General features: G+C 46.2%; 1 protein-coding gene across 2 annotated transcripts in view; it reads left to right on the forward strand.

The window, feature by feature from the left end:
* Window positions 1–21,234, forward strand: part of Mfhas1 (multifunctional ROCO family signaling regulator 1) — a 71,236-nt gene that overhangs the window by 19,050 nt on the left and 30,952 nt on the right. The window lies entirely within an intron of this gene.

The raw sequence follows: 21,234 nt of genomic DNA on the forward strand, positions 1-21,234 counted from the left end.
GCGTTGGGACCTTTCGTGAGCTTCCGCTTCCCTGTCCGGCATGCAGAAATGGGGCCTCTGGTTGGAGTGTCTTGTTCAGGAGAAATTTTAACCACCAGGGAGAGAGAAGGGCATACATTTTAAAACAGAAAGCAGAAGTGATTGGGTAAGATGTATCTCAACAGGACTAATCTCTGTCGCCTGCTGCCGTGGCTTATCGAGGTTATTTAGTGTCCCCCCTCAAATGGATACCAGGAGAATTCCAGGAGCTTTGTAGCCTTCTGTGTGTCAACAGTGGCATGGGTGGAAGAGTAAGGCTCCCCATTTGCTACAGTTGAAAGGCTGGCTTGGAAGGAAGAGACTCACAGATTTAAAGGGGTGCCCTTTCTCCGCTTTGTCGTAATAGTGAGCTGGCGGCCTCGCGTCATGAATTATGGACGCAGGCAGCCCTGGAGTTCTCCATGGCTGTGCAGAGCAAATTACCTTTTGTTCTAGCTTCAGCGATTCTTCCCCGGTAGGGCTTGTAAAAGAGGGGGGTCAGAGTGAGTGCATTCAGGGGAGTTGTTCCGGGCAGGAGGACTGAAGCAGCAGCCTCCTCTTCTCTCCACGTTCTTCAAGACAGTGAATCAGGCTAGGTCTTTACTGACCTAGTCACAGTACAATAGAACAAACGGGTAGGAGCACGATGATTTCCCTAGATTAAAGGAGCTGGGTGAGTAGTGTAAAATGCAGCATTGCCACACTTGGTCTCCTCCCCCGCCCCACGCTCCTTTCCTTTCTCCCCTCACGGAGTCATCCGAGAGAGATGTCACAGGTACTGTTGAAATCGCACACCCAGGAAGGCTGTAAATAGAAGGCAGTTGTAACTGCTGCTCCTTTGAGTCATCTGTTCCCTTAGTCATCTGTAACTTCCTTCTGCAGTGACTACTAGGACTTTAATTCTCACATGGTGTCCTGCCAGACGCCTCCAGAATTAATTAGAAAGGATTCTACCTGTACCATGTTGGTGCCTGAACTTCCATAAAATGATTGGGAGCAGAGATGCCAAGGACTGCTTTTTAATGTGTTTGAGTGACCCAAACGAATCAATTCCCAGTTTGTGGTACTTCTTTCTTTCTGGGTAGTGTTGGAGATTGAACTTGGCCTAGTGTTTGCTACGTGAGTGCTGTACCACTCAGCCACACTTCCAGCCTTATTTGTTTAGTTCGTTGTTGCTGGTTGGTCGTGGGGCTTGAACTCTGGGCCTGGGCGCTGTCCCTGAGCTCTTCAGCTCAAGGCTAGTGCTTTGCCACGTTGAGCCACAGTGCCACTTCCTGTTGTCGTTTTGTGTTTTTAGACAGGGTCTCCCAGGCTGAATCCTTCGGCCTCTGGAGTGCTAGGACTACAGGTGTGTGCTACCTCGTCTAGCTACACTCACTTAAAAAATATTGGAGCTATATCCTTCTCAGGGAATAAGTATCATTTTTTAGCTCATATGTGAGATTAAGAATAAAATCTTAAATACAACTTAAATTAGTTATTAATTAAAAAGTAAAACATAATACTCACAATAGTGGAAATTAAGTGTAGCATACAGGGAAGGAACAGGAGGGAAAAACTGGGAGAGAGTAAGGGAAGGCGTGACATGGTCCAAAAATAATGTACTTATTGTCCGACTTACGTAACTGTAACGTCTCTGTACATCAACCTTATAATAACAGTAAGAATCAGTAGTGTGTAGAGTTTACACACAGGTAGGTGATAGTTGTCAGGGCATTCATTTACTTAGTCCTATAGTTACTGAGCAAGAAGATACGGACGCCCTTTTGCTAGGTGCGGGCCATAGGAGATGAGCAGGTCCGTCCTGAGAGCCCATCCTCAAGGACATGGGTCGAGGGGCGAGAGCAGGCTGCCCCCAGCTCCAACACGCCGTCAGAAGTCAACCTAGGTCAGGGGCCAAGTTCAGAGGACAAAGAACCCTTCCAAGGTGAGGGGTTCCAAGAAACTAGGGCCCCGCTGATACAGTGTGGGGGGGAGGCATGTTGGGAATAAAAGATAGGCTTAAACAAAGGATGCTTCTTTCTTCTAAAGAAATCATTATTACATCCCTGGATTTTTAGCCTGGTGTTAAAAGTGCGCAGTCATTAGTAAGTTGGGTTGAACCATACTAATGAGTTAGGATTAACCTTTAGCCCTTTCTCACGAAGCACTACTTTACATTAGTTTTGAAATCTGGCAGCTAATAAAAGTATAAACATTGATTACTAAAATGTTTTGCTTTCTGAAATCTATAAAGAAGTACATGCGTATCTCCTTTTTAGGTTACCTAGGAATGTTTATTGTTGCTGTCTTAGGAACAGTTAAAAGTATGCTTTCAAGAGTGTGAGATTGTATGTTAATCTTGTGCTCTAAAATATACTGGGAAGTTTGGATGGAAAAAGATTGCATGGGTCTCTAATAACTAATAACTGTTGTGATTTAGTACAACTATAGTTTTGTTTAATTGCATTCTCTGCTAACCTAGATGTGGACTACTCAGTCCATGAACTTTAATATCTTGTTTCCTTCCATCTGAAGACCCAATTTGTTTCTCCTACTGGATTACACTAGTATATTATAGTAATATTATGGGAAGTATTTTAAATATATTATGTGTAGCCGAACTGTATGCTAAAAATAGACACATCAAATCATTCCTGCAACCCCTCTGTACATCACCTTTGTAATAAACCTTAATTAAAAATAGTTGGATTCAGTGGTTGAATGGCTTAACAGTGGTAACTCTGTGTTAATCATTGCTAGAAGTTTCAGAGGTGTGAATGGCTGTTCACCTCGACTAGTAGGGGATTTGACAGTTTAGTGATTAAAATCGTTCTTAACAATCACGGCCTTACATATGAAACTGTAACCCCTCTGTACTTCACTTTGACAATAAAGGCAAAAAAAAACAACCCCACAATCGCTCTCCAAAACCAAGAGCAGTTTTCAAGGAAGAGGTTGATGTCCCGGGTCCTCTGCGTTTTCAGCGTAGCTGTCCAGGGCTTTCCTTTCCCGGCAGTGCCGGCGGCTGGGCTTCCGTTCCAGCGTCCCTGGTGAGAGTTGTGGCCTGTGGCCTTCTCCTCCACCATGTGCACTTGCGCTGTTCTGCCCGTTTAAAATGACCATACCAAAGTGTCTAGCTTTTATTTGTTAAAAGTAGAACTGGGACTTTATGGGGAAAGTTTCCCAGTCTCTCATCTTGAAGATGAAACCTTTTTTTTTTTTCCTTATTAATGGATTCCTAATTGATATGTTTAGAAAGTGGGTAACCTTTTTAGTAGCTAATATATTATTCACACATAAAACCAAAAAGAACGCAATCTTGAATAAGAACGTTTTAGCACTGGTTAGATAATGATGTGATGCCATCTCATCTCTGTCTGTTTCATCCCCCCAAAAATGTGATCTTAGAGTAATGTGACTGTCATGTGACTCTGAAATCTAGGGTCTTCAATCCTGGGATATAACTGTTACATAATAAAAATCAAAACCATCTTGTAGGCAGTTGGTAACGGGAGTAGAATAGGTAGTTTTATGCCCATTGTAATCCTGTAAACATGTTTGAGTATTTCAGAAGACAAGATACTTACAAAGCAATCTTACTGAATCGGTGATTTATGTTCTCTTGTACTTTGACTTACCTGAAACATTAGAATCAACAGAAGAAGCTTGATTTGAATTTGGCTAAAAAGAAATTAAGAACAGGCTTACTCGCTAAGCTTAGATTTGAAGACATTGAGTGTACTGATGTGCAATTGGGGGTGGGGTGAAGAGGAGGAGAAGGAGGAGGAGGAAACAAAAGCGAAGGGACAGGGCCATCTCTTTGCTTGGAGCGCTTTCCTGCCCCATTAGCAGTTTCTAGGAGTTGGGTGGAAAGTAGTTTTGTTTGTTCAGTTCTTCTATGGTTTTGACTGGCTAGGGTAAGACTAGGACCAGTGTGCCAGGGTAGCGATTCTCTGAAGTAGGCCAGTGATAGAGGCAACAAAAGACAACATGGGAATTAGAAAGCTCTCGAAGATGTCTGTGGTCTGCGAGAGTCTTCAGTCTGGAGACCAACCATCTAGTGGGTCAGGGTTGAAAAAATGAGAAAAAAAAAAGAATTTGTGATAACAGTATTTTAAAGCCAATTCTGTAGGAATTCTGTATGTCTGATCTAAGCAAAAAAAATAGATGAAGGCCTTTGAAGTCCCACTGGCATGTGTGGAAAGAGCTTCTGTTCATAGAAAAAGGAAAAAAAAAAGGCTGAACCGTGGGCATCACTGGAGGGCTTACCTTGCATGCACTCTCTGAGATGGTATTGTCCCAGCAGAATCAGTCTGTAGTCATTAAAGTATTTAAAAATAGGGGTTCTAAGTTGAGGACTCTCACTAGCTGATTCTAATACTTGGAAGTGTGAGAACCAGGTGTGTGCTCGGGTGTGTGTGTATGTTTATTGGCCCAAGTTAGACAAAAACCCACACATCTAGTATTTACTGATACTTGACAGCACATACAAATGCAGTTTTATGAGGAAAGGATAATATTTTCAACCGATGTGGCAAAGGCAGCTAATTGTGCCCTCAAAAGTGGCGTTGTTCCCTATTTCAGATCGTACGCCTCGACTTCAAGTGACTGTAGATCTAAATGTAAGATCGCCAGCTATAAAACCTTACTAAGTAAGAAAGCACAGGATAAACCGTTTTTGACCTTGGAGTAGGAAAACACTATTATTTTTTATCTTTAGTAGACTTTAGTGTTTAGAATTGTTTGGGGTTCACAGCAAACTTGAGTAGGAGCTGTCGTGACCCCGCCCCAATCCCTCCACTGTTACCACCCCTCACCAAAATGGTACTTGTGACCACTGAGTCACCTACACCGACGACCGTCACCAGCCTGTGGTTTAGCCTGGGACCCACTCTTGGTGTTCTGCATCTGTGGGATTGGATAATGTACAGTGACATGTATCTGCCATGAGAATACCACATAGAATCGTTTCACGGCAAGTTCTCTGTGCTATCTGTGTATCTCTCATCCCTTACGCAGCAAAGATCTTTTTTTTTTTTTTTTTTTTGGTAGCATAGAAACTGTGTAAGAAATTGTACCTAATCCAAATTAAAAACTTTGGGCTTCAAAAGATCTGTTGAGAAAATGAAGAGGCGATCTGTAGTTCGGGAGGAAATATTTGTGCGCCACACACCTGATGAAAAACAGCCATCCAATCAAGACAGCACAGTTAAAAACGGACAGAAGAGCTGGCGTGGCGGCTCCCACCTGTGACACAGTCCAGCCACTGGGTAGTTGGAGACCTGAAGGGTCACTGTTGAATGCAGCCTCAGCAAAATGTTTGCCAGGTCCTACTTCAAGTGATACAAAGCCGAGTGAGGGTGGCGCATGCTCTTCATCCCAGCTACACAGAAAGTGTAAATAGGATCACTGTCCAGGTAGACACAGGCAAAAAAAAAACAAACAAACAAGATGAGAAAATAAAAGCAAAATGGCTGGGGATGTGCCTCAAGTTGTAGCGTTACCTGCCTGGCAAGTGCAAGGTCTCGAGTTTAAACCCTACTACTTCCATTAAAAAAAAAAAAAAAGAAGTCAAGTTCTATACTTGAAATGACTGAATATTAGTCTGTGTGAATTATCTCTCACTGAAATTATTTTGTAGAAGAAATTTTGGATATGCTCCTTTCGTTAGATCTTTCATGTTGGCTTGGTTTCAATCTTCCTCCTAACAGCTTATGTGACAAGTCCTGTTCTGTTAGGCCAAACCACATGTATTTGCAGATATCCAATCATTTCAGACCCACAAAAGCTGCAAAGTCCTATGACCTAACTAAAAGGGGAACTTCCGTTTTCGTTTGCTTTTTAATTCATCGGAACGTGACTTGACAGGGATGTTATCAAAAGACTGTGAGGATTACTAGATTTCAAGGGTTTATAAGGCAAAAAGCCTGAATTGTTTGGAATTATACCTTTCATTTTGCTTTAATTTAGCTGAAGAAATGGAGTACAAACCTCCACCACTTTCAGAGCACTTTGTTTGGAATTACAATGGAATTTTTTTTTTTAATTTTTTGTCAGTGGTGAGGCTTAAACTCCGGGCCTGGCCATTGTCTCTGAACTTTTTTGCTCAAGGCTAGCGCTCTACCACTTTGAACCACAGCACCACTTCTGGTTTTCTAGTAGTTAATTGGAGATGAGAGTCTCAGACTTTCCTTCCTGGGGCTGGCTTTGAACCACAACCCTGAGATCTCAGCCTCCTGAATAGCTCGGATTTACAGGCGTGAGCCACTGGGGCCCAGCTCACAGTGGATTTTCGTGAAGACGAATTTGCTGTTGCCCCCAGCCCGAAGCAGTTCGGGGGGATGAAATTGAAAAGCAGGCCCATTTTAGGGATCGTGATTGTTAATAAGATAGTTTAGAGTACACTTCTCAGGATTTGTTTGTTTGCTTTGTTTTTTGTGCCGGTACTGGGACTTGAACTCAGCCTCCCACTCTCACCTGCTTTTTTCCCTCAGGGCGGGGGCTCTAATCCTTGAGCCACCACTCAACTTCCAGCCCTTTTTGCTAGTTAATTGGAGTTAATTGGAGTCCCATAGGCTTCCGTTCCTGGGAAGGCTTCAATCAAGATCCTCAGAGCTTCACTTCCTGAGTAGCGAAGATCGCAGGCACCAGCCGCCGGCGCCCACCAGATGTGTCTGTTGAAGTTATTAAAAAAGATCGGTGTTTGGGTCTTCATACTAAAGAAATAAGTGATTGCGGACTTGCATACGTACTTATGCAGAAACATGCACGCCCATGAGCCTGAAGAAAACAGAAAGGAGAGAGCATGCTGCCAGCAAGCTTTGCTTCCACCCATTTCCTAAGAGTCTGGGTAGTTGACGAGCACCTTGCCCGGTGACCTCTTGCTGATGTTGCTTTTCCTTATCGGTTGGGTGCTTGAACATCGGTCCTCACAGATGGCCGGTGTGATTTCGTCCTACGCGGCACAGGCCGCACTGAGCTCCAGTGAAGAACGCCGGGAAAGGGAACGCCGAAAGGATACCCTCCCGAGAATTCAGTCCAACGGCGTGTCTCGGTGACTCAGCGTGGCGCCATGTTTTCTTAGATCTCCAGGGGAGACGCAGCCAGCAGCTTGGAGCAGGGCTAAGTGCGTGCCTTACACTTCCTATCCGTGACACGTTTCCTCCTGCGCTTCCAATAAGTGAGTGAGAGGGGGACTGAGAAGGCAGATCTGGTGATTATTGCCTACCCTCACGAAGTCACAGAGCTGTTGCCTTTGCACCATCGCCACAAAAAGTGTCCTCAGGAAATGATGTCACACGAGTGGACGGGCTTCCATGCTTTGTCTTCTCTCTGTGGAATCCCAGGCTTTCCCGAAGGCCCCTCAGACCAGACCTTGAACTTCATGGAGGGTTTGCCGCCCTGAGCCCGAGCAGCTGTACCTGGGTTGACTACTTGGGGAGTTTGAGGAGTCTTGTGAGACAGGGCAGGAGAAATAGAGGCCATGAAGCCAGCGAAATGTGGTTTCAGATCCTAACCTTTCACCTACGGCAAAGTATTTAATCTTTTGAGACACCACTCCTTAGCTGAAAAATAGGTTTAATTTAATAGGATTAACTGATGCTAGGCTTAGAATGTAGCTCGGTGGTAGGTACCTTCTTGGCATATGCAAAACCCTGGGTTTGATCCCTAGGGCCACAAAGCAAACCAAAATAGTTCAAGGCCTGGAGGTGTAGCTCAGATATAGACCATTTGTCTAGTCTGTGTGACATCCTGGATCCCAGTGCCAACCCAAATCAAACCAGAGAGCACTTAAAATTATTAGGGGAAAAATAAAAAACAGCAAGCCCCTAAACCAAAAACATTTCACTGAGAGGAAAATAGAAAGTTCCCAAGCCCAGAAAATTCACAGACTGTTCCAAAGCAGAAAAACTTGGTCTGGAAGATATCTCTTTTTGGAGTCTTAGATCTGAAAGCGTTATTAAATTCAAAGCAAATTTGTTCTGTGTTGCTTAGCCAATGAAAGTGGGATTAACCCTTTTTAATACTTAAACAATAGAGCCACATGTGGAATTTGTTTGTTGATCTTTTATGAATTTCTATTTAAACTTTTGCCTTGAACTGATACAGTTCTCCCCTTGGTTTCATGAGCTGAATTTGTGTTTGACATTTACAGATTCTTTTTAGATTTTGTCAGTGCTTTGCAAGATGTTGGCTTTTGTACTGCCTCCAAAACAAAATTATAACAGGCTGGTGTGTATAAAAATTTTAAACTTTTCTCATATAAAAGTGTTGTGGGCCCTCAGTAGATGAGTGGATCAGGAAAATGTGGTACATATACACAATGGAATTCTATGCCTCTATCAGAAAGAATGACACTGCCCCATTTGTAAGGAAATGGAAGGACTTGGAAAAAGTTATACTAAGTGAAGTGAGCCAGACCCAAGGAAACGTGGACTCTATGGTCTCTCTCATAGGGAATAATTAGGACATGTTTAGGTTAGTTATAGCAGAAGATCACAATAGCCCAGTAGCTATGCCCATATGAACACAGAAGATGATGCTAAGTGAAATGAATTCCACGTTATGGAAACAAGTGGTCTATCATTGTTGTAATTATTTTCAATATGCCATGTAAAATAGTACCTTTTTTTTTTCTCTCGTCCTTCCTGTGGTTGTATCTGCACTATCACTGCATCTCATCTGAGTACCCTGGATAATGTATATACTGGTATTAGAACTAGGGAAGTGAAAGGGAATATCAAAATCGAAAGACAAAGGATAAAAAGGCAAAGCATTCCAAAAGCAATATTCACAAAACTCTATGGTGTAGACCAACTGTACAACTCATGGCGGGGAGAGGGAGAAGGGGAGGGGGGTGGAAATGAGGGAGGAAGCAACGAGCTGAACAAGAAATGTACTCACTGCCTTATATAACTTCACTTTGACAATAAAGTAAAAAAAAGAAAAACAACAAAAACCTTCCTCAACACCAAAAAAAAAAAAAAAAAAGTGTTGCAGGGGAAATAGAATGTTAGGGCTTGAAAGATGAGAACTCGAGTAGACTCTTTATCTCCTAGAGAGGGGTGTTGCCTGTCAGGGCAGTGCATAAACAACCCGTGGATGCTATGCTTCCAGAGTGCAATCATAAACCAGGAGAGCTGGTGATAAGGAGCCTGGCTCCTGGGGTTGAAACTTGGACAGACGCCATGCATTAACTCGTTCATTTATTCAGATATCACGGGGGGGGGGGGGGCGGGGGAGGTCTGCTAAGTGTCACAATGATGCCGTCTCTGCTGGAAATAGGCTAGGAACACAAGACCAAGGCTTTTGTTGTTGTTGAACCCAAGGTCTCGCTCTAGCTTTCCTTGCTCGCTCGTCTGGTACTCTACTGCGGAAGCCGTACTTCTAACCTCGCTTTTGCCAATTAATTGGAGAGGGGGTCTTGTGGGCTTGCCTGCTGAGGCTGGCTTCAAACCTTGATCTTCTACGTCTCAGCCACCTGAGTAGTAGTTGAGATGGCAGGTGTGAGCCAGTGGGACCCGGTTCTAGGTTAATTTTTTAAAGTGTTAGTATCTTAATATTCAAATGTGAGGTCTTGGAAGTAAAATAACATAATGACATAACTTACAGAGTTCCATCTATTGGCTGGTGTCGGTGGCTCACGCCTGCCACCCTGTCTACTCAGGAGGCTGAGATCTGAGGATGCTGATTGAACGCTAGCTTACCAGGCAGGGAAGTCCCCGTGCGAATGTTATCCCCAAGTAGCCACTCAAAAACCGGAAGCGGAGCTGCGGCTCAGAGTGGTAGAGCACTAGCTTTGGGCAAAAGAGCTCAGGGACAGCGCCCAGGCCCTGAGTTCAAGCCCTGTGACTGACAAAAAATATATATAGAGAGAGAGTTCTAACTATTGTCTTTGCTATAAGACATATTCTGTGTTTCTACCCATGGATCCCACAGCCTTTCCTGACCTGACACATGTGGGGATTGTCCTGCCTGTGTCCTTTGCTCTCGAAGAATTGCAGCAGATAATCGCACTACTTCTTACCTAACTTTCTTCCCCTTTGTTTGAGGAAAACCTGACCTCAAACTCCAGGGAGGGGAGGTAGGTGAAGTAGCTCTTCAGGAGGAGGCTCAGGTTACCTTCTAGGCTAGAAGGGAGTGTTTCTGTGCCAGGCTGGTCCTGTCACACCTGGCTTGGCACCATGACAAGGGACTAAGGGACATTGGTTGCAGCGCTCCCTTGGCTTGACCTCACCTGGCCGGTCTTCTCCTGTGGCTTGTCCGGCTCCTGTGGCTGCTGGGGCAAGAGCTGGAGACGTTTGTACGTATGGACTCCGGACCTTCCTTTCCGAGCTCTGCATGCAAGAAACTTGTGGAGAGCCCTTGCCCGGACAGAAATGGTATTGATGGGCTTCTTAATTCTGATTCTGAGTCAGGGAGCCTTCTGGCTGTATCTACGAGCAAAGATCCTAGGCCCAGTCTCCTGGCTTCTATAGTTCAGGTCCGGCCACTTGCCCCCCAACATGAGAGGCTGGTGAAGGGAGAGAAAGCCAGCCTATTTATTACGTGCACAGCAGTGGTAGGAAGAGGAAATGTTGCATTACAATCCATCTTTATCCGCTTTCCTGAACGGACAATTGATTAGGGGCAGGGGAAGGATAGGTGTTACCCAGGAGTCCCAGGCACCCTGCGGTCCTACTGCAGCCGCAGTCACGGCTGACCAAGCAGGTCTCAGGACTGAGCAGGTGAGGCCCTGTGACACTGATGCTGACGTATGGTACAGTTTTACCTAGATTCCAAGGTAGTTCACTGTGGTTGTCAGGGAGAATGGCGGAGGGAGAAAAGCCAGAGGTGCAAGGTGTAAGCTAGGGTGCCCAGATCTCAACTGCATTCAGTTTAATTCATGGGCCCACTAAGGACTGCTGAGCAGAAGCAGCTTGTAGGCACCTGTTACAAAATCAGCAAAGTGAGGAGAATTATTTTGCATTATAAGCAAGCTGGCTTGCTTTTCATCTATTTTTCCCCTTTTGATAGTACCAGGAATTAGAACTCAGGGCCTTGTGCTTGCTAGATGCCTGTACTCCGCCTACCTCTAGACAGGCCTGAAGTACCTTGTCCAGCCCCCTTCCTTTTTTTAGGGGGGTAGGGGCAGTTTGGGTGTCTGAACTCAAGGCCTAGGCACTGTCCCTTATCATTTTTTTCCCCAAGAGTAGCGCTCTACCCATTGAGCAACGCTTCATTTCTAATGTTTTTGGTGGTTGGTTGAAGATAGGAGTCTCACATGCTCTCCTGTTTGGGCTGGTTTTGAACCATGATCCTCAGATCTCAGCCTTCTGAGTGGCTAGTATTGTAGGTCTAAACCACCAGCACCTGGTTCCTTCACCTATCTATTTGAATATATGTGGTAGTGAGTATTCTATCCATACATAGTTCTCAGCGGCCCAACCTTCAAGCTTATACATTTAGTTAGTGAGGTTTGGTTTTCTTGCTCAAATGACTCCATGTCTACCTGCTGTGTGCAATCCATCTGATGTCTGTTTTTATGACGGTTCTCACGGGATTACATGGAATTTTTTGAAACCTCTAGCTCAGGGATGCTTCTTACCCTGTGAATTTTACTCTTGATGGTTGGATGGTGGCTGATGTTTAGTCAGTGAAGAACTTTCGAAACACTTAGCAAGTTTATGAATTGGGATTAAAGGATCTATGGAATATATATATATGTATGTACATATACATCTATACATACATATATATATATTTATACCATGTTTATTTTTGTTGTGAAGGCTGGGGATGTTAACGTGCACTGACGTAAGGATTGCATTTCCTCCTCCCTCATCACCAACTACCAAGAGGTACAAACCAACCAAAAACAAAACACACTTTATAAGCATTTCTAACCCTGCATCGTAACCTGTCCAAGAATAACATCCATTATTCGTGGCCAGGCTTGGTTCTGTCACCATTGAGCTCTTGAGTGTCAGGTGTAGCTTTAATTCATCTTTGTTTTCCCAGCTCCTAATACAGTGTTTGAATTTGCCAGAGCAAATATAGAATGCACAGTTAAACCTGAACTTCAGGTTAGCAGTGGGGTGTTCATTTTAGGTACATCCCTTAAGTGCATAGGTTTTTAATTTGAATTTCAGATAACAAATATTTTTTTAGTGTAAATGTGTCTCACAAAATATTCAGACATAATTGGTCATCATTTTTTAAACACTTGCTGTACCACAAGATTCTACCGAGTCTATTACTTAAAACTGTGCTTTTAAATACAAAATAGGTGTAATTATGTATGAGTCTACAGCTAAGACCAATCACTGAAGGTGTCTATAGACTTAGTTCCTTTTGTGCAATGCAGGGCCGGGTGGAATTGTAAAGGAGTTGTCATTGTCTTTCACCAACAGAGCAGGAGCGGGACTAAGTCACCTCCCACAACTAGACTGTCTTCGTAAGAGTATGTGCAGCTAGGAGCCCGGTTCATGGGTTTGCTCAGGTTGCTTGCTTTCTGCACGCCAGGCACTTTTTTTTTTTTTTTTTTTTGCCAGTCCTGGGCCCAGTCAGGGCCTGAGCACTGTCCCTGGCTTCTTCCCACTCAAGGCTAGCACTCTGCCACCTGAGCCACAGCGCCACTTCTGGCCATTTTCTGTATCTGTGGTGTTGGGGAATCGAACCCAGGGCTTCAAGTATATGAGGCAAGCGCTTTTGCCACTAGGCCATATCCCCAGCCCGCCAGGCACTTTTAATGCGGTGTTTGTTGTGAATAACGAGCTGGCGTCTGGTGTCTTGGGCAATCGTATATATGACTGAGTAGATCTCTTGTCTAGAACTCTACAGCTGGGGTTTGATCTGGTTCTTCTCCACTTATCGCTGAGGTTCTCCGCACTGTGCTGTAGTTTTTTACCCTTTCTTCCTGAGAGGCAGGGCATGGCCAGCAGGGCAGGAGCTTGTCACCTTTGGAGCTAGAGGGCCACCGCCCGAGGGCCTGCTCGCAGAACGTGGGGTGAGGGGAAGCCAGGGGAGCCTGGATGGGTAGTGCTGGCCTCCATGTTATACAGCGGAAAGTGGCACAGGTGGCTGGAGGCAGGGACTTGAGAATCAGGACAGCAGAGGCAGGCAGGGGCTGCGGCTAAGGCGAGTCAGGGCTCCTGCGCATGTCTCTCTCTCTCTCTCTCTCTCTCTCTCTCTCTCTCTCTCTCTCTCTCTCTCTCTCTCTCTTTTCTTTCAAGCCAACTGAATACCCACAAAAGTAGACTCCGAAATGTATCTGGGCATAAAAATAGGTTGTGCAAATATAAACAGTTGTGACTCTCATTATTTGGAGGACTAGACACTGCACCCAGCGTGTAAATTCGACTCCGGAGGGCTCAGAACAAGGAGAGCCTAACCGAGGAAACGCATCTTGGACTCATCTCTGATGTGAGCCACATCCGCGCTTTGCAGCCTGTTCCCTATTATGGAAAACAAAAATAGAAGGCTGGTGCTCTGGACTTTGGAACCTAATCAGTGCCTGGTCATGAAAAGCATCGGTGGCAGATGGCCGTTGGAAGTTGGAATTTCAGCCTTAATGAGGGCTGTGGTGGCCAAAGGACCCATTGTGTACTCAGGAAAAGACTGCTGTTGATTGGTTAGGGGGCCGCTCGGAGCGGCTGACTCTGGGGACCGAGGCTCCCTCCTGTGTGGTCAGTCCTGGCTATTTGCACCGTACCGGATGCTCCTGAAGCGCTGACTCCCCGGAGCGGGAGGACCTGGGATGCTGAGACTGGGTCGAGGCCACCTTTCCCAGTAGACTGTAGACTCTGGCGTGCCACGCCTGCCTTTCCCAAACCCGGCGAGGTGTCCCTGCTGCTAAGAGAGCCCTCAGCCCTTCTCAGGAATCTGTTTAGTGACCTGGAGTGTCAACGTAAGCTTTAGCTTTGTCCAGAGAAAATATTTGTTGGTCGCCCTCGAAGCCTCACATTTCATGTTTTTGGAAGCCTCGGCTCTTTTTTTTTTTTTGGTTGTTTGCTTGATTACTTTAGCTTAATATTGCCGTAAGCGTTGCAGTTGAATTCACTTCCTGTATTTGGGGTTATTTTAAAAGTTTGTTGTCCAGCCGTGTACTCGTGGCTCACGCCTGTAATCCTAGTTGGGCTCAGATCTAAGGATCCTGATTTGAAGTCAGCCTTGGAAGAAAACTTAGAGAGACTCTTAACGCCAGTTAACCAGCAAAAAGGCCCAACGTAGAATCGTGGTTAAAGTGGTGGAATACCAGCTCTGAGTGGAGAAGCTAAGATCAACACCCTGGTCCTGAGTTCAAGCCCCTCCGTGTTCTGTGGTTGAAGTATTAGTGAATAGAAGGACCAAGAAGGCAAGAAAGAGGAAAAAGTAAACCATTCGAGGAAAGAGTTTTGGTGTATGTTGCTCAGAGCCATAATCTCTCTATCCCCAGCACATGCAAATTCATCTGGAGCTGATGAATTTGGTTAAAGTGCCAGACAAATTGTGTTCATGTGCGAATAGAGAATTAGAGGAGGCTGTTTGCTTGTGTCCACACTTCGCTTTGGGGCGTGTTCTCCTGGATGATTATTAGCTGTTGCTGTGTGTCTGTGTGTGGCTCCGTGTCCTGCGCATTTACTCACTTAAACGACAGCTCCACACATGGCCCGTGCCAGAGGGACGTTGAATAGCAGTATTTGGGATCAGACCACAAAATCTACTTTCTGTTCATAAGACACTAAACTGTTTAGTGTCTAGTTAAAGCCATAAACTAAGCCCTAGCACAAATGAGTAGTTCATATTCTCTGGGTATACTTGAATATTCTTTTTTTTTTTTTTTTGCCAGTTCTGGGCCTTGAATTCGGCCTGAGCACTGTCCCTGGCTTCTCTTTGCTCAAGGCTAGCACTCTGCCACTTGAGCCACAGCGCCACTTCTGGCCGTTTTCTGTATATGTGGTGCTGGGGAATCGAACCCAGGGCTTCAAGTATACGAGGCAAGCGCTCTTGCCACTAGGCCATATCCCCAGCCCCTTGAATATTCTAAAAAACAATCACAATGTAATAAAGAGGGGCCAACTTTGTGGAATCTCTGTCTGTGTCTGTGTGTGCATGCGTGCTCATGCACACACACACACACACACACACACACACACACACACACACGGCTCAAGGCTCCTGGTGCTTGCTGAGCTGTTTTGCTCACTGCTGGAGCTCTACCTTTTAAGCAACGTCCCCAGCCCAGCTTTCTGTTTACTCATTTGGAGATGGAGTCTCATAGATTTTTCTGTCCAGCTGGCTGCCCGTTGATCCTTTGGAACTCAGCCTCCCGAGTGGCTAAGATCTTAGACATGAGGCACTGGTGCCTGGCAAACTTGGTATTTCTGGCTTTCCATAATTCAGGGAGCCCTGGAGTTTATTCTCATGCCCTAAGGAAAGTGTGTATTTACTCTTAGGTACAGTTTTGGGATTGTGAATAGAGATTTACTCTGAAGAAGTCATGGTATCCATGAGAGGGTGGAACAGTTCGTAGACTGAGCAGGCTAAACGTGGAACTCCTGGCCCCGCGGCCAGTTGGAAACGGGGAAGAAGAGCACTGTGGAGAAGATGCCCTGATCACTGAGGGCTAGGCAGGTGGATGGCGCTGGTCCTGGCTTGGGAAGTCTGCGTGTTCTGAATCTATTTGGGCTAATAACCTCTGTGGATTTGGAGTTTTAAAATCTCTGTTCCCATCTCCCAGTCTTTAAAGTGAAAAACCGTATTAAATGATCTGTCAAACCTCTTCCAATTTGAAGTTGTTCTAATGTAGGAATTCATTTTTAGGAAGCTGTTAGCACTATAGTCTGCCTATTTGTTCTAGTTTTGTGTCACTGTGACAAAATGTCTGAAAAAAAAAACAACTTAAAAAAGAAGAAAGGCTTATTTTGGGCTCACGGTTTTAAGGGGTTCATTCCATGGCCAGTTGGCCTGTTGCTTTGGGGGCAGAATCTCATGGTGGTGACCGTGTGGTAAAGTGAAACTGCTCACCTCATGGTGACCAGAAGCGGAGACAATGAGAGGAGGGAGCCAGTGTCCCAGTACTTCCTTCAAGATCACGCCCCTGTCGCCCGCTTTCTCCAGTGAGGCTTTACCATCGTTCCCTTCCTCCAGTAAGGCGTCATCCCCTCAATAGCAACGTCAGCTGGGGATCGACATTTCAACAAACGACATCACCCTTTCATGTAGGAAGGGTCTTCAGGGTGAAATGAGTGCAAGTTATTAACTGCTTAAGCTTTTTATAAAAATCAGAAAAGAATTAACGTAAGTTGTCACAAGACCTATGTGCAGTTTATTGAAAGAGAACTGTAACTGGGAACATTTACCAAAGATTGTTACTGGGAGTGGTCATAGTTCATAAATGCTATCTAATTTAATAGCCAGTAGCTGCCCACCAGGGTTGGAGGTCTACACTCTGATTTTGTGCTTTGGTAGCTTCAAACCTAGTCAAGATATAAAAATACGTTCTTTAGAAAAAGTATGGCATTAGCTATCAGTGTTACTCAAGGTAACAATGTCAAACTCTGAGAGAATTAAGTAATTTTTTTTTTGCTTTCCTGGAAGTTTTCTCCTGTCTTGAGCATGTCTAGAAACATCTATGGAGCCCCGATGCATTCTGCTTCCGAGTATATAAAGGAAAGTACGTTTTCTCAAAGTGGAATTTTCCCCGGCTCACGGCCAGCATTGAGGGTTTTGAGCCACGAACTCTCTCCCAGGGTCTGGTTCCCTCCGGACAAAAGGGCCAGGAGATAACTTTTGCCCTTGCTCGAAAGTCCGGCTTATCTCTCTGCTTTTGTTCTGCAACTTAGAGGAAGAATAGTTTATTGTGAAGCAGCCACAGAAAGGGCTCCTCTGGGGGCCGGGAACCCGGAATGCATTCTTCGCCCCTGGGGAGCTGCTTGGGGTCTCCCTTGGGCTGAGTCGCAGGGGTACTGTGTTCAGTGCATGAATGAGAGGCTGGTGAAATGCAGATGTCTTTTGGATAGCTCCACGTTCTTGCACGCGGTCACACAGGAGTCTACCTGTCTGGACGAGGGAAGGAATGGAGCTAGTGATCTGTGATCTCGCAGGGTTACTTCCCGCCGAACGCTGTTCTTTCAGCTCTGCGTGGCCCGTGACGTGGGGTTCGTGGTTCACTCACTGAGTCACTGAGGAGTAAAGTAAGTTCCACAGTGATTTGAATTCTGACGTAAATCCCTCTGGTACTTTCCGAAACAAGACCAGACCCAGACCCATTGTTTTCCCAAAAAATGATGATTTGATTTTACTGCTTTTCCCCCCTCCCAAATCAGCTTTACCTCGGGAAGCCCCCCGAGGTTGCCTGCTGGCAGTGGACGTGACTTCCCGCGTGGCCCGCCGCCGGTGGCCCGATCACGGAATGCCGTCTTCCCCGAGAGCTTTGTCCCTCTTGGGTGAAGTGACCGGTGTGGGCTCGGCCTTTTGTAAGCGGGGGTCAGGGTCCTGCCCCTGAGGACCAGGAGGACTGCTGTTACGGTGAACGCGGGAGAAACGATTGCAGATGAGACGCGGAGGGGCACGCGCTGAGATTCGAACCCTTCGGTGTGGGTGGGGCGTCTCCTGGGTATCCTCAAAGGGACACCAGGGACAGTCGGGTCAGAACCCGCCTGCCCCCCGCCCCCCGTGTTTCCCCAGCAGCCCCGTTACTCTGTGTCTGTGCCCTGTCCTTCCTGACCTTCTAGAACGGAAAGCCATGACCACAGAAAGGGAGAGACGTTGGTGTGCTCCGTTTTTATCATTTGTGTCTAATGTGTATATTAAATATGATGACTCTTACTTTAGACTCGCGCTGTCAGTCAGTGGGAATCTTCGTGCTCGCCTCACCCCAGGAGAGCACTGCGCTCAGAGATCTCTGCAGCTCTCTGGGTGTGGTTGGAGGTTTGTTTGTGCATTCACCGACTCGCTCGCTCATCCACCATTCAGCAAGTGTCACTGGGTCACCCGCTTGCTGGATCCTGAGCCCCTGTGTCTCTGCGCCGGCGTGAATGGGAGGGCACGGGCCGCGTGGCGGAGGGGCGCGCCCTGCGTGGATGCGGTGTCCTTAGTTCGAGGACAGGAAGAAGGCTGCACGCCCGTGGGGAGTGTGACGGATGGGCCGAGGGGCTGCGGTGAGCGTCGGGCAGCCGTCGTAGTTTGGGGGCTGAGGTTTTCCACGTTTCGTCGTTGTTTGGCACGGGTCTCGTAGGCAGCCCCGGCTAGACCGGCTGTCCTCCGCCTCGGCGTCCCGCGTGCTGAGGTGATCGGCGTGCACGCTACCCCGGGGGACGTGCGTGTGCCGCGGAGGTGAGAGACGGCGCTGGGCGGCAGTCCCCGCCACGAAGCCCTGGCGCCTCCGCAGCGTCCGGGAGCCATGGAGCTGGCAGAAAGGAGGCGTCTGCGAGATCCGTTTGGAAGGTCGCGCCAAAGAGCTTGCTGTTGCGTTTGTTCTGCATTAGGAGAGGGGGGAACAAAACCCTAAAGGACCATACAGGTTTGGGGCCTGAGCAACCAGAATGAGAGAGAGAGAGAGAGAGAGAGAGAGAGAGAGAGAGAGAGAGAGATGCTGATTTTATTAAGAGGCATTTTTGAACAATGGTTTTGGATTTTCTCCCCCCCTCCCCCCCCCCCACACTTCATAGGTAGATCAGTTGTCTTCTTCCTGGTATTGGCTACTCATTGTAAAAGTAGCTATTTTTAAAAGGTCTTCTTTTCTTTTTTTTTTAATTCTAGAGATTAAGCCGAGGGCTTTCCACATACTAAATACACACCCTAGCCCCTAAGTTGTTGTTGTTGTTTGTCGGTCGTGGGGCTTGAACTCTGGGCCTCGGCACTGTCCCTGAGCTCTTCAGCTAAAGGCTAGGGCTCTACCACTTTGACGCACAGCGCTGCTTCTGGATTTCTGGTGGTTATTAGGAGATCAGAATCTTATGGACTTTCCTGCCTGGGCTGGCTTTGAACTGCCATCCTCACATCTCAGCCTCCTGAGTAGCTAGGATGACAGGCGTGAGCCGCAGGTACCCAGCAGCTCCTAAGTTGGCTTTTTTTTTTAATGGAACTCTTTCAGACTTTTATACAAATTAACTTGGAAAACGTATTAGTTAAGTTGATTAAATCTGATAAAGAAGCCAAGCACTGATGGTTCATGCCTGTAATTAAGAGGCTGAGACCTGAGGATCAGAGTTTGAAGCCAGCCCAGACAGGAACTTCTGTAAGGCTTATCTCTCCTTAGCCACCAACAAGCTGGAAATGGAGCTGTGGCTGAAGTGGTAGAGTGCTCGCCTTGAGCACAAAAACTCAGGGATAGCACGAAGGCCCAGAGTTCAAGACTTGGGACGGAAACAAAATGAAACAAAACAAAACAAACAATAAAAGAAAAGAACAACAACAAAAAAGCCAACCAATAGAAGGGTAGTTAAAGCAATTTGAAAAAATTACCTGGTTTACCTTTTTTGCATAAAAATGGGAGCAAGCCTTTAAATTTCTATCTCTAGCTTTAAGGTGGAAAGAAGATACTTACATTCAAATGTAGAGGGAGGTTTCAACATGGTCCGTTTTAAATGGCTTATAGTTTCCTACATGGTCTAACTAAAATGAGTCTTTTTTTCTTCTTTGTTGTTTCTTGATACTGTTCAGATCTTTGCTTACTGATTTGTTAGACTGATGGTATTTGGGGATTTCATTACAAAAAAAAAAAAAAAAAAAAGATATAGCAGCCCCGAGAACCATCACTTCACCTTGCCCTTTGGTCCCTGGTTCTGGAGCAGGCCCTGTATGCGCACCACAGAGGGGCGAACACCTCGCCAGGGAGGGCCCCGCTGCCTGGGAGCTGACAGTCTCACCGTGGGGAGGAACATCAGGGTTCTCTGTGCAGACGTGCTGTGACGTGAGCTCTGCGGAAACACAAGCGCGGGCCCGTGCACCGAGGGCAGCTTGTGGAGGGAGACTGAGGAGAGGCGTCAGGAGCGGCCCTCCTCATCGCCCGGCCTTCCGCCAGCCCCCGCCCGGCTTAGCTTACGACAGAAGGTGGCCGCAGTCACCTTCTGACTGTGCGGCTGCCGCGTCCGTCCTGTGGCTCAGACCTCCTCAGACTCGAAGCCACTGCCAGAGCCGGGCTGATGTCAAACAGTGACAAGAGGGGAGTTTATACGCTAGTGCGTGTTGTATTCCAAGTGCGAATAGAGCTGTATTTTGAAGAAGGCTGAACTGTTTTTCTAAAATGAGCGAAAGACAAGTTTGAAGCCTGCATCTGCTAAAAACATCTGGGAGTCTTTTATCCTGGTCTCTGTAAGTGTGTGTGTGTGTGTGTGTGTGTGTGTGTGTGTGTGTGTGTGTGTGTTGCTACTGGGGTTTGAACTCGGGGCCTTCGCTTGCTCAGCTGGCCCTCTACCACTTCAACCATTCCTGCAGCCTTGCTTCTTGCTGGTTATTTTGGAGGTGGAGTCTCACGGATGTCCAGAGGTTTCTGTCCCAGTTGGTCCCCGGATGTCATCTTCTGAATCCCGGCCTTGTGAGTAGTAGCTAGGAATATAGGCAGTAGCCACCTGTGCAACGGGGTTGCCTGAAAGTTCCATGAGAAACAGAATTGTTTAGTTGGGTTGATTTTTCTCCTATTCTCTCCTGATTCGTTGTGTTGTTTTGGGTCATACACAGTCATAGATCAGGATTCAACAAACTCCCTGCGAAGGGGTGTTTGAGCAAATATTTTCAGCTTTGCTGGGCTTTGCAGGGCATGGTCTCTGGCAACTGTTCAACTCTATTCTAGTAGCAGAGTTGGAAAATAGAGTTGTACCATTCTGGAAAGCAGCCATCTATAGAATGTAAGTGACCAGCAATGGCAGTGTTCCAGTAAAACCTGATTCACAAGAGTGGGCTGTGGCAGTATTTTGCTGACCCATCTTCAAAATAATTGCAGGGGCCCCCACAAAGAATTTAATATCAATAGGGTCTGAGGGAGTTATGTGTGGATGTTGACCTTTCACACGTGAGTATTGCTAGAGGGCTAAGGGATGTTTTTAAGATTTTAATCTGAAATCTTATTCAGTAACTTGAGTCCTCAAGGGGCATGAGGGAGAAGGGCTCTATAAACACTGAGAAATGCTGGGAATTAAGTTGCTGAAATAAAAGTTCTTATGAAGAGGTCACTGCAATTTTGGAAGTTAGTTTCAGCTTTTATTTCTTGTGGAAATGTTTTTACTGTAAGGAAAATGAGGGCACTGATGGTTAAATTGATTGAATGTGATT

This window comes from Perognathus longimembris, chromosome 21 (assembly GCF_023159225.1).
Source record: "Perognathus longimembris pacificus isolate PPM17 chromosome 21, ASM2315922v1, whole genome shotgun sequence".
NCBI lineage: Eukaryota > Metazoa > Chordata > Mammalia > Rodentia > Heteromyidae > Perognathus > Perognathus longimembris.